Here is a 12,781-nt window from a genome sequence, read left to right as displayed (position 1 = left end):
AACGTTGTTTCATTGAGAGAACTGTATGTTAGGCTTAGCATTTAAAGGGTTAAAGATATTTCTTTAAGAGATGGCTTCTGGAAGATGTAGTCTGGTTTTTAGTGAATTCTATGCTTTCTAGTTAAGTGAGTGGAGCTTCAAAGTTTATTACAGGATTTCATGGCTGTGTGCTAGGTTGGTAAGTCTTTTGTTCTAACCAACTATGCTACACACGTGACTAGCAGCTGTAATCAAGAATATTTAAGAGGGAGAATACTCCTTTTTTACCTACAAAAATGGACAGATATGACTGTGACCAGACTAATCTACAGCAAAGTAAGTCTGCCTAGAATACCTGGAAATAAATCTTTCTTCTTTTTTTTATTGAAAAGTTTTACAATACATTTTATCTTTAACAAAACAAAACCACTCCCAACCCCCTCCCCTCCCACCCCCTTCCCACTCCCCAACCCTCCCCAGCCCCTCCCTCCCTTCCCCCTCCCCCCTCCCCGACTTCCCAGAGCTAAGTACAGGGTATAAGAATACAAACAATCATAATCTAGTTTATCTGAGATATCACTTTTTTCCAAGTGTTGCTACTCAACTAGATCGAGCAGAATGGGTGTGTTGAAGATCCCATCAGCCAAAGAGTGTCAGTTGGCAGGGACCAGAAGATGAGGTATTTTTCCACAGTGGACCCTGCTCTATGGAACACCATCCTTTTAAAGATTTAAATGGCCCCAATAGCCTTTTGTAATGCCCTGAAAACAGCCTAAGTTCCCATGTTTGGAATGATGAATATGTTAAAAGCCCCATTTTCTGCCTATATTGATAGCTGGCTAAGTATCTTGCTTCTGTGTATATTAATCTGCCCCTTCATGGATTACTGCCTTGTTGTGGCAAAGGGGCTTGCGTAATTCAATGAAGCTATGAGCTATGCCATACAGGACCACCCAAGACAGACAAGTCATAGCAGAGAGTTCTGACAAAATGTGATCCACTGGAGAAGGAAATGGCAACCCACTCCAGTATCTTTGCCATGAAAACCCCATGGACAGTGCCAAAAGACAAAAATATATGACACTGGAAAATAAGACCCTCAGGTTGGAAGGTGTCCAATATGCTTCTGGGGAAAAGCAGAGGGCTAGTACAAGTAGAGTCAGAAAGAATGAAGTGACTGGGCCAAAGCCGAAAGGATGCTCAGCTGTGGATGCATCTGGTGGTGAAAGGAAAATCCAATGCTGTAAAGATTTATTCTCCGTAGGAACCTGGAATGTAAGATCCATGAATCAAGGAAAGCTGGACGTGGTCAAACAAGAGATGACAAGACTGAACATCAACATCTTAGGAATCAGCAAACTAAAATGGACAGGGATGCGTGAATTTAATTCAGATGACCATCAGGTATACTACTGTGGGCAAGAATCCCTCAAAAGAAATGGAGTAGCCTTCATAGTAAATAAAAGAGTAGGAAAAACAATACTGGGATACAATCCCCAAAATGACAGAATGATCTCAGTGCGAATCCAAGGCAGGCCATTCAATATCACAGTAGTCCAAGTCTATGCCCCAACCACTGGTGCTGAAGAGGATGAAATTGACCAGTTCTATGAGGCCCTACATCACCTTATAGAATTCATACCAAAAAATGATGTCCTTATCATCATGGGGGATTGGAATGATGAAGTAGGAAGCCAAAAGATAACCGGAATAACAGGCAAGTTTGGCCTTGGAGTACAAAATGAAGCAGGGCACAGGCTGATAGAATTTTGTCAAGACAATATGATAGTCATAGCAAACACTCTTTTCCAACAACCCAAGAGGTGGCTCTACACATGGACATCACCAGACGGTCAACACAGAAATCAGATTGACTATGTGCTCTGCACCCAAAGATGGAGAAGCTCTTTACAGTCAGTAAAAACAAGACCAGGAGCTGACTGTGGCTCTGACCATGAGCTTCTTATTGCAAAATTTAGGCTTACACTGAAGAAAGTAGGGAAAAGCACTAGGCTACTCAGGTATTAATTAATTCATATCCCTGATGAATACACAGTAGAGGTGACAAATAGATTTAAGGAATTAGATCTGATAGACAGAGTGCCTGAAGAACTATGTACAGAGGTTTGCAACATTGTACAAGAGGTAGCAACTAAAACCATCCCAAAGAAAAAGAAATGCAAGAAAGCAAAATGGCTGCCTGAGGAAGCTTTGCAAATAGCTGAGGATAGGAGGGAAGTGAAAGGCAAGGGAGAAAGAGAAAGATACACCCAATTGAATGCAGAATTCTAGAGAATAGCTAGAAGAAATAAGAATGCCTTCTTAAATGAACAGTGCAAAGAAACAGAAGAAAACAATAGAATAGGGAGGACCAGAGATCTTTTCAAGAAAATTGGAGATATGAAGGGAATGTTTCATGTAAAGATGGGAATGATAAAGGACCAAAATGGCAGGGACCTAACAGAGGCAGAAGAGATTAAGAAGAAGTGGCAAAATTACACAGAAGAACTATACAAGAACGAGCTTAACGTCCCTGATAACCACAATGAGGTGGTCACTGACTACGAGCCAGACATCCTAGAATGTGAAGTGAAGTGGGCCTTAGAAAAGTTGAGCAACAACAAAGCTAGTGGAGGTGACAGTATTCCAGCTGATCTTTTCAAAATCTTAAAAGACGATGCAGTAAAAGTGCTACACTCAATTTGCCAGCAAATTTGGAAAACTCAACATTGGCCACAGGATTGGAAAAGATCAGTTTACATTCCAATTCCAAAGAAAGGCAGTGCCAAAGTATGTTCAAACTATTGCACCCTTTCACTCATTTTACATGCTAGTAAAGTTATGCTTAAAATCCTACAAACTAGACTTCAGCAGTATGTGGATCAAGAACTACCAGAAGTACAGGCAGGATTTTGAAGAGGCAGAGGAACTAGAGATCAAATTGCCAACATATGCTGGATCATGGAGAAAGCTAGGGAGTTCCAGAAAAACATCTGCTTCTGTTTCATTGACTATGCTAAAGAATTTGATTGTGTGGATCACAACAAACTGTGGCAAGTTCTTAAAGAGATGGGAGTACCAGACCATCTTATTTGTCTCTTGAAAAACCTATATGCGGGTCAAGAAGCAACAGTGAGAACTGGACACGGAAGCACTGATTGGTTCAAAATTGGGAAAGGAGTCCGGCAAGGCTGTATACTGTCGCCCTGCCTATTTAAATTATATGCAGAGCACATCATGAGAAAGGCAGGGCTAGATGAATCAAAAGTTGGAATTAAGATTGCCAGGAAAAATATCAACAACCTGAGATATGCAGATGATACCACTCTAATGGCAGAAAGTGAAGAAGAACTTAAGAGCCTCTTGATGCGGGTGAAGAAGGAGAGTGCAAAAGTTGGGTTGAAACTTAACATTAAGAAAATCAAGATCATGGCATCTGGCCCTCTCAATTCGTGGCAAATAGATGGGGAAGAAATGGAGGTAGTGACAGATTTTATTTTCCTGGGCTCCAAGATCACTGCAGATGGGGACTGTAGCCAAGAAATTAAAAGACGCTTGCTCCTGGGGAGAAAAGCCATGGCAAATCTAGACAGCACACTAAAAAGCAGAGACATCACCCTGTCAACAAAAGTGCATATAGTCAAGGCTATGGTCTTCCCAGTTGCAATGTATGGCTGTGAAAGTTGGACCATAAGGCTGAGCGCCAAAGAATTGAGGCCTTTGAACTATGGTGCTGGAGAAGACTCCTGCGAGTCTCTTGGACTGCATAGCATTCAAACTGGTCAGTCCTAGAGGAGATCAACCCTGACTGTTCTTTAGAAGGCCAGATCTTGAAGTTGAAACTCAGATACTTTGGCCACCTAATGAGAAGGAAGGACTCACTGGAGAAGAGCCTAATTCTGGGAAAGGTTGAGGGCAAGAGAAGAAGGGGACGACAGAGAATGAGGTGGCTGGATGGAATCACTGAAGCGGTAGACGTGAGCTTAAATGGACTCCAGAAGATGGTAGAGGACAGGAAGGCCTGGAGGAACATTGTCCATGGGGTCGTGATGGGTCAGACACGACTTCGCAGCTAACAAAAGAAGTATGGTTCTTTTAAATTCTGTCTTCAGATGTTATCCAAATATAAATATTGGCTTTGTTAGATAGATCAATGGATTCAGAGATACCAAGATGTGTTTGTTGTGCAGCAATTACCTTACATAGCTGAACACCAGACAATATGTTACTAACTTTTTAGGAGATATTTTAATAAACTTTGGATATTAAAAATATGGATATATTTTTCTCATTATTCTGGAGCCCCTTGCTATTTGAATTCACTTAATGAATTCACTCAGTAAATTCAAATTCATTACATACAGATTTTATTTTCCTGGGCTCCAAGATCACTGCACATGGGGACGGCAGCCAAGAAATTAAAAGACGCTTGCTCCTGGGGACGAGAGGTATGGCAAATCTAGACAGCATAATAAAAAGCAGAGACATCACCCTGCCAACAAAAGTGTGTATAGTTGAGACCATGGTTTTCCCAGTTGCAATGTATGGTTGTGAAAGTTGGACCATAAGATAGGGTGAGCGCCAAAGAATTGAGGCCTTTGAACTATGGTGCTGGAGAAGACTCCTGCGAGTCTCTTGGACTGCATAGCATTCAAACTGGTCAGTCCTAGAGGAGATCAACCCTAACTGCTCTTTAGAAGGCCAGATCCTGAAGTTGAAACTCAAATACTTTGGCCACCTAATTAGAAGGAAGGACTCACTGGAGAAGCTGGGAAAGATTGAGGGCAATAGAAGAAGGGGATGACAGGGAATGAGGTGGCTGGATGGAGTCACTGAAGCAGTAGGCATGAGCTTAAATGGACTCCAGAAGATGGGAGAGGACAGGAAGGCCTGGAGGAACATTGTCCATGGTGTCACGATGGGTCAGACATGATTTCGCAACTAACAACAACAACAAATATTAATCTGAATCTTTTAGGGTTTTTATTGGTTTTATTGTTTTAAAATGTTTTTAGTACTTACTGTATACCTGTAATATATTTTTTGAACTAAAAGTTGCCTATTGATAGAGATGGGTAGCTATGGAAATTGAATGATGAATGAAAAAGTAAAAACAAAATTTATTTAAAAATATTGCTAATATATACATAATGCAAGATGGAATGGAGCCAAACATGCCTCAGTGATCAATATGTTTGGTCCACATAAATAAATAAATAAATAAATAAATAAATAAATAAATAAATAAATAAATAAATAAATAAATAAATAAATAAATAAATAAATAAACCTTTATTGTCAAAGTACAATATGTGTACATTGAGATTAGCTGAGCCTCCCCCCGTGCTCTCTCCCCCCAACATACAGTGACAACAAACCCTCCATCCCACCACACCATGTGAACCAACTACGCCACACACCGGCCTCCCAAGTCAATTCTGCATAAGATTATGTCCCATTTAAAAGCCTAACAGCCCACGGATGAAAGCTATTTTTCAGCCTGTTGGTATGGCTGGCTATATTCCTATATCTCCTACCGGATGGTAGGAGAGTAAAGAGATACCGTCCAGGGTGTGAGTCATCCCTGAGAATCTTCCTCACTCTTCCAAGGCAACGAGACTTGGCGATGTCATCCAGTGGTGTCAGGGAACAGCCCACAATGTCTTGTGCTGTGCTCACTACCCTCTGTAATACTTTCCTATCCGTGGCTGTCAGACCAGCATACCAAACCACAATACCATACGAAAGGACGCTCTCTATAGTAGACCGGTAAAAGAGGGTCATAAGCTGTTGTTCTACCCTGTTCTTCCGCAAGACCCTAAGAAAGTGAAGCCTCTGTTGGGCCTTTCTAGCCACCTGAGTTGTGTTAACTTTCCAGTTCAGATCTTCACAGAAGTAGACTCCCAGAAATTTAAAGGAGGAAACTCTCTCTACACAGTTCTCTCCGATGTAAAGTGGGGCAGGTTCCTCCTTTTTTCTCTGGAAGTCTAATACCATCTCTTTTGTCTTGCCAATGTTTAGGTGCAAGTTGTTGTTACTACACCATATGGATAGTTTTTGTACCTCCACCCTATATGCAGTCTCATCCCCACCTGTAATAAGACCCACCACAGTTGTATCATCTGCGAACTTGATTAGTGCAGTGGATGGGTCAGATGATACACAATCATAAGTGTATAAAGAGTACAGGTAGGGGCTAAGCACACAGCCCTGTGGCGTGCTGGTGCAAAGCTTCAGGGAGGTGGACAAAGCAGACCCGACCCTCATTGTTTGTAATCGATCCCTAAGAAAGTCTTGAATCCAATCGCAGATGGCGGGGGAGAATTTCAAGTCAGTCAGCTTCTCGATGAGAATGCTCGGCAAAATGGTGTTGAAAGACGAGTTGTAGTCAACAAAAAGCATCCTGACGTAACTTCCAGGCTTCTCGAGATGACTTGCTACAGAGTGTAAAGCAGTAGCTATGGCATCGTCTGTCGACCTATTTCCCCTGTAGGCAAATTGATGTTTATCAAAGTCCAGTGGGAGGCATGTCCTAAGATGTTGGATAACCAATCTTTCGAAGCATTTCATGACTACAGACTACTACAAGCACGATGGTACACATGCCATTTGCAAGGAGATGTTAAAAATCCTTGTCAGGACCCCTGCTAATTGATCGGCACAATTCCTGACCACTATCCCCAGCACCCCATCTGGGCCTGCGGCTTTGCTGAGATTCACAGGCTTCAATACAGCTCTCACTTGGTGTTCACACAGGGTGAGTGGCTGAGAGTCAGAAGGCCGGCCAGCAAAGGCTACGGGGTCTGGTCTTTTAACCTCGTAGTGGGCGAAGAAGATATTCAGCTCCTCAGCCAACGAGGCATCGGTGTTTGCCATGCTCCTCGTGCTGCCCTTATAGTTGGTTAAGTGCTGCAGTCCCTGCCATACTTGCCTCGGATCGTTGTTCACTAAATGGTTCTCCACTTTTTGTTTGTATTGTTGCTTTGCCATCCTAATGCCTCTTCTGAGATTTGCCCTGGCCTCTCTGTATCTGTCCCTGTCCCCCCGACTTAAAGGCAGAATCCCGGGCTCTCAGGAGTGTTCGTATCTCTGCAGTCATCCAGGGTTTACAGTTCCCATAAACTCTATCAACCTCACAATAGGGAGGGCCTCAGCAGGTAGGTAGGTTCTATTTTGACAAGGCATATTTATTCAATTTATGTTATCATCCAACTCATGTACATCATATTGCGATAGTGTCCTATTGGGAGTTTTATATGGAGTATTTTGAATTAGGCCCCGAAGCCTATTGTCAATCAGTATAACAACCTTAGAACTGGAGATATTCTGAAGTGGCAGGATTTTGCTGCTAAGACAGCCCCATATAGACTGTATTTTTGTACATAATGATTAGAATGTAAATTACTGTTGTATCTCACCAAGATAGCTTGGCAACAAAGTCACCAGTTAAAGCTGGGTGAGGGGTCCTCTGGCCACACCTTCATAAACAGAATACCTTATTTTTCAGCAAACTCTTTTCAATCAGTACCCATTTGATTTAATTATGTTTATGCCCAGGACTTACTCTTTCTTGGAGCTTGCTGCCTGACAAGTATGTACTGTATATGCCAACAATATGCATATACAAGTGTGGAATGTAAGCATATTTATTTGGGAGGCAGAAATTTGATTTCTGATAGAGTTGGCAACCCTAGACTGACAAACGGAAACTGAGCATTTCCGTCTGTTTCATATATTTTTTTATGTTTACTCTTCATTGGGTTTGTAGAAGAAAATTATCTTGAATTCAGGGTTATCTTCCTTTTCAATGAACATAATGCATGTGAGAAATACTGCATAGAACTGTGCACAGTGATTGCCTTTATCACACTCCATACCTGATGGCAAATGTTAGAACCTGCCTTCTATGTGCCGACTCTCTGCATAATTTGGATTCATGATAGCTTTTAAATTCTAAAAGGAAGTTACTTGCTTTGAACCTTCTGCTTCCCCAGAATCTATATATAGATCAGGAGAGGGCAGGTAATAGATGCAAGAAATGGGCAGCAAAACCTGTAATGTGTAATTTTATGTACTGTAGTAATTGCAGGAAGTGAAAATAAAGGAATGGGACCAAAGCCTTTACATGCAAAATTAATGTAACAAGCACATGCATTAGCTCAAATACTGTAATGCTCTTTTATTGTTTAACCATATTATCCCTGTAATTATTTAAATGTCAGCAATGATGGTGAAAATAGGGGTAGGGAGAATAAGATGCACATACAATATGATAGATTTGTTGTATTTTGCAATTCCTTCCTTCCTTCCTTCGTTCCTTCCTTCCTTCCTTCCTTCCTTCCTTCCTTCCTTCCTTCCTTCCTGTAAGGTCAGTGATAGATTATCAGATTAGTCCAGCTCTAACTCCTAGTGAAATGTTGGTGGGACACACTCTTCTATGGAGTGCTGTACCTTGGGGTCTTGATGGCATAGAAAAGAAAACCTTTTCCTGCAAGCAAGTCACAGTTTCCTGTTGTGCAACAAGTTTGGTTGCGAAGTTTTTGACCAGCTATAAAAGCAGCAATTTCAGAGGTGAATTTCGTATTTTCTTTCATGCTGAAATATCCTAGCAAATCTTCTATGGATAAACACAAAAATCATGAATGCATTTAAAAAGAGGTAAGCAGAACAGAAATATAAAAAAATAGCTGAGGGCCTGAGTATATGAGTACATTTTCTAGCATACCAACTATACCAGAAAACCAAATTTGTGACTAGCAAAACAAAAACAAAACAAAAAGTCATAATAAGCAATGCAATGCTGTTTGGGGAACCAGGGACAGTAAAACAGACAGTTTTATGATCGTACTGATGTTCTGAAAATTGTTCTGAAATATTTATGAGTGAGTGCCAAACAACAGCTTTCTTAACTGTGGAATTAAGCCATGCAACTGATGGGGGTGGGGGAGTGGAATTTGGAGCAATTCCCTTATCTCATACCAAAGCAATGAAGTTTTAGCAAGAGTTGGAGGATTAGTTCTTTCCAAATGTTGGTAGTTCCAAGTGGTGTTCTAGGAAGATTCTCAGACCCCCAAAATTCCTGCAAGCAAGTCACAGTTTCCTGTTGTGCAACAAGTTTGGTTGTGAAGTAAAAAATACAATCATATCCCAGTGTAAAAAATGGTTAACTGATGATTTAATTATTGCTGGCATCCTGTACATGGAGTGTTCTCAAAAGCAAACAGAAGCATGAAACTGCATGTTTTGAGCTTTTATCAATTCCTAACTATAGGGCTCATATAACACCAAATCTTGATGATCTTGCCTTGGAAATTGTTTATCTTCCAACTAAATTCAGGTTCTGTTTTGATCTTTGTGTAGTAAATGGCCAAAGTTTGAGATACCCCTGAAAGATGTTTTTTAACTTCACTGTCACTTGTCCTTCCTGCCTCTTGGGTATATGAGGAAAGGATTGCAACCTCAGTAAACCTGGACACTGCATTTTATTTTAAAAATTCCATTTTTTAAAAAAAAATGAGTATGAAACATTGACTTATAACTTTGGAATTTTGGATATATGGAAAGCAAGACCTTTTTAAGATGACAGTACCAACAGTTGTTGAAAATCTATGTCATATCGTTAACTCCATAAATTGAGTAGGATGCTATCTATCTAAAGCAGTCTCAGAAATGTCAGGTGTTGCTATTAAACAAAGGTTGCCCTTTATGGATCTTATAACAGAGTGAGAGATAGAAGATGTCTGCAGGGTATCTTAAAAATTATTAGACAAATGCTATTTCTGTTTGAAGCTTTGATTAGTAAGGTGTTTTTACCCTTTAAAAATTTACTTCTGTCTGAGTTTATAGGTCAAATAGCTTTATGTGATCAAATAGGGCATTTACCAATAAATTAAATAAATTTCAATAGAACAGACTGAGAAAGGTTTTGATAAGTACTTTTTGTTATTCTTCTTTAAGTAGAATGAATTACATGAAGGACAAAATAATACAACAATGATGCACCTGGACTGCTGTAACTGAATTCATGATGTCTTTCAAAGTCTGTGTAAGAATCCATTTATATTTCATTTCTAACTCTCTTTTCTGTGCAAACACAAATCTCAACCACCACCCCTCTTGGATTCTGCCATTCCCAAGGAGGAAAGGGAATAAACATGGGAATTTATTGCCTCCATTTGCTTTCTTAGATGTAACTTTTTGTTTATCTAGCCTGCCTGTTACCCATCTCAATAAGATTGATGAGAGGCATTCTCCCTCTCACGAGCAATTAAGAAAGGGGGTGGGGGGATTCTGGTTTGTTTCTCTGGATGGAATGTGAAGGGGAGGGATTGATTCTGCTATGAATGGACTGATGGTTCTCCTTTTCCCACAAAGAGCTTGCCACCTGGAACTTGGCTGATCCAGAACTGACCAAATGAACTGAGGGGTGGAGTTTGCTTGGGGACACTTTAAAATATCAATCTGTGAGGGGATTCTTCAGATCCTGTCTATTATACCCTCTATCATCTATGTCTTAGTAAAAGTTCCTGGTTGAATAATCTTGTCTCCAAGAGTCTTTCTTTCTTAAGTTGTGGATTGGAGTGGGTTCTGACAGTCTGCTAGGGATACCAGTACTGATTCCAAATAGTAGTATCTGTAAAAAAAAGTTCACTGTGTGCACGAAAGCAGTACACATCATCTAGATTAAACATTACTATCTGATAAGTCTAAGTATTTGCATGAATTATCATACTTCTTGTTGTATATTTAAAGTTACTCTGGTTCTTGGAAAGTTCAGGTTCAAAATCTCTGTTCAGTCGTTATACTTATGAGATAACCTTGGGCAAGCCACTGTGCCCATTTAAACTACCATCCAAAATTTCAAGAAAAGGTGAAATGAACTAATGAAATTAATAACCCTAAATGCATTTTGGTTTTTAAGGTAAAGTATTTTAGTGAACTCTGAAAGAGGCCCCTTAAATTACTTCTCAGTTTAAAATTAATAGTTTAATAACTCTCCCAAGTTATCTGTAGGAAGTGACAAATAGAAGTCTGGGAGAATTTTGTAGAACAGCTCTTTGGATATCAGTAGATTGTTTTTGCAATGAAAATTGATAAAGATCTGATATGAATTACATCTTTTTTCAGTTGCTCATCCTACAGAATAAACATCAATCAGAATAGAGCTGGAAGGAACCTTGGAGGTCTTCTAGTCCAGCCCCCAGCTCAAGCAGGAGACCCCATATCAGTGGTGGCGAACCTTTTAGAGATTGAGTGGGTGTGGCCACTGAATGGGTGTGGCCACTGAGTGAGTGTGCCTATGGTAGTCATGGCAGCATGAGTGGGTGTGGCCAGGGTTGGCATGGCCACCTCAATTTGCTCCTAAGGAGGGATAACTGTGGGGGTTGGGCAGGGTTGAGGGAAATCCAGCGATTCTCTGGCAGGTGGGACAGTGGACAGAAGGCTCGTCATCTTGTTTTGGCAATGAACCAATCAGATCACAGTAGGATTTAGTGATTGATGTCATGTATTGAAGCTGAGAGGAGGACATTTGTCAGTGTGTTATGTGATCGCTATCAAGTTGCTTGGGGTTTTTTGTGTTCTTTCATTTAGTGAGCTTGTAAAACATCATAAAATTAAAGTAATGGTGCAAAGAGTTGACTGGTTGCCTAGAAAGCGATGTAAAGTAGTATTATTAAGTGAACAAGGCTACAGTCATAAAGAAATTACAAGAAAAATTGGTGGAAACTTAAGCAAAGGTGGCATTTCTGCTAAGCTTGTAAGCCGCCCTGAGTCTTCGGAGAATGGCGGGATATAAATGGAATTAAAATAAAATAAAATAAAATAAAATAAATTTCTACTGTACACTTTTCCCAAAAAGGTTTCCACAATTTTGGCCACCACTGTGTGAGGGGGAAATTAAACAATGAAAGCACAGTTCCTGGATTTTACAGGTTGTTTGAATAGTACTCATTCATTTTACCAGATGCTGAAAATAACAGAAATCTGAAGCAGAATGCCTGTACTAGCAGATGCAACTGATAAAAAATCTGGATGAAGAATGGTCAATAAAGCATTCTTGGTTGTCTATTTTATCTTTCCTAATAAGCTGTAACCAACCTCCTCACTTAACTTTGCAAAACCTGCAAAATCACACCTTTCCACATATCTGCAAAAAAGCAGCTACAATCTGAGAACTCTAACTCAGGGCTTTTCCAGTTGCCTAGCAAGGTGTCAAAAACTTGATGACCACCCCCTCCCCAAAAAGGAAAAAAAGTGATAAAATACAGTAGTCCTCGACTTACAACACTTAACTTAATGACTGTTCAAATATACAAAGGCACTGAATAAAGTGGCTTATGACCGTTGCAGCATCCCCAGGGGTCATGTGCCTCCCTCCTTCTCATTTCCATCCCCTTCCTTCCTTCCTTCCTTCCTTCCTTCCTTCCTTCCTTCCTTCCTTCCTTCCTTCCTTCCTTCCTCCTCCCCTTCTTCCTTGCCTGCCTCCTTTCTCATTCCCATCTCTTTCCTTCCTTCTCCCTCCCCTCCTTCCTTCCTCTCTCTCTCTCTCCCTTTCTCCAAAGTGCAAACACACGCATCCTCCTCCCCCCCCACCCTGCGAGCTTCTGCAAAGCACAAATGGACACCAGGTCCCAACTGCTTCCTCCAAAATGTAAACATGCACCTCCTGGCTGGCAACCTGCCTCGCGGCGTTGCCCTGTCAGAGTCTGGTCAGGGCTGGATGCAGAGAGGCCATGCCGGGGGTCCGGCCATCATTGCCCAGGCCTTGTTCTGCACTGAGGACAGAGCCCCATCAGAAGAT

This window comes from Vipera ursinii (genome assembly GCF_947247035.1).
Source record: "Vipera ursinii genome assembly, chromosome: 6".
Taxonomy (NCBI): domain Eukaryota; kingdom Metazoa; phylum Chordata; class Lepidosauria; order Squamata; family Viperidae; genus Vipera; species Vipera ursinii.
This window is presented reverse-complemented; position numbering follows the sequence as displayed.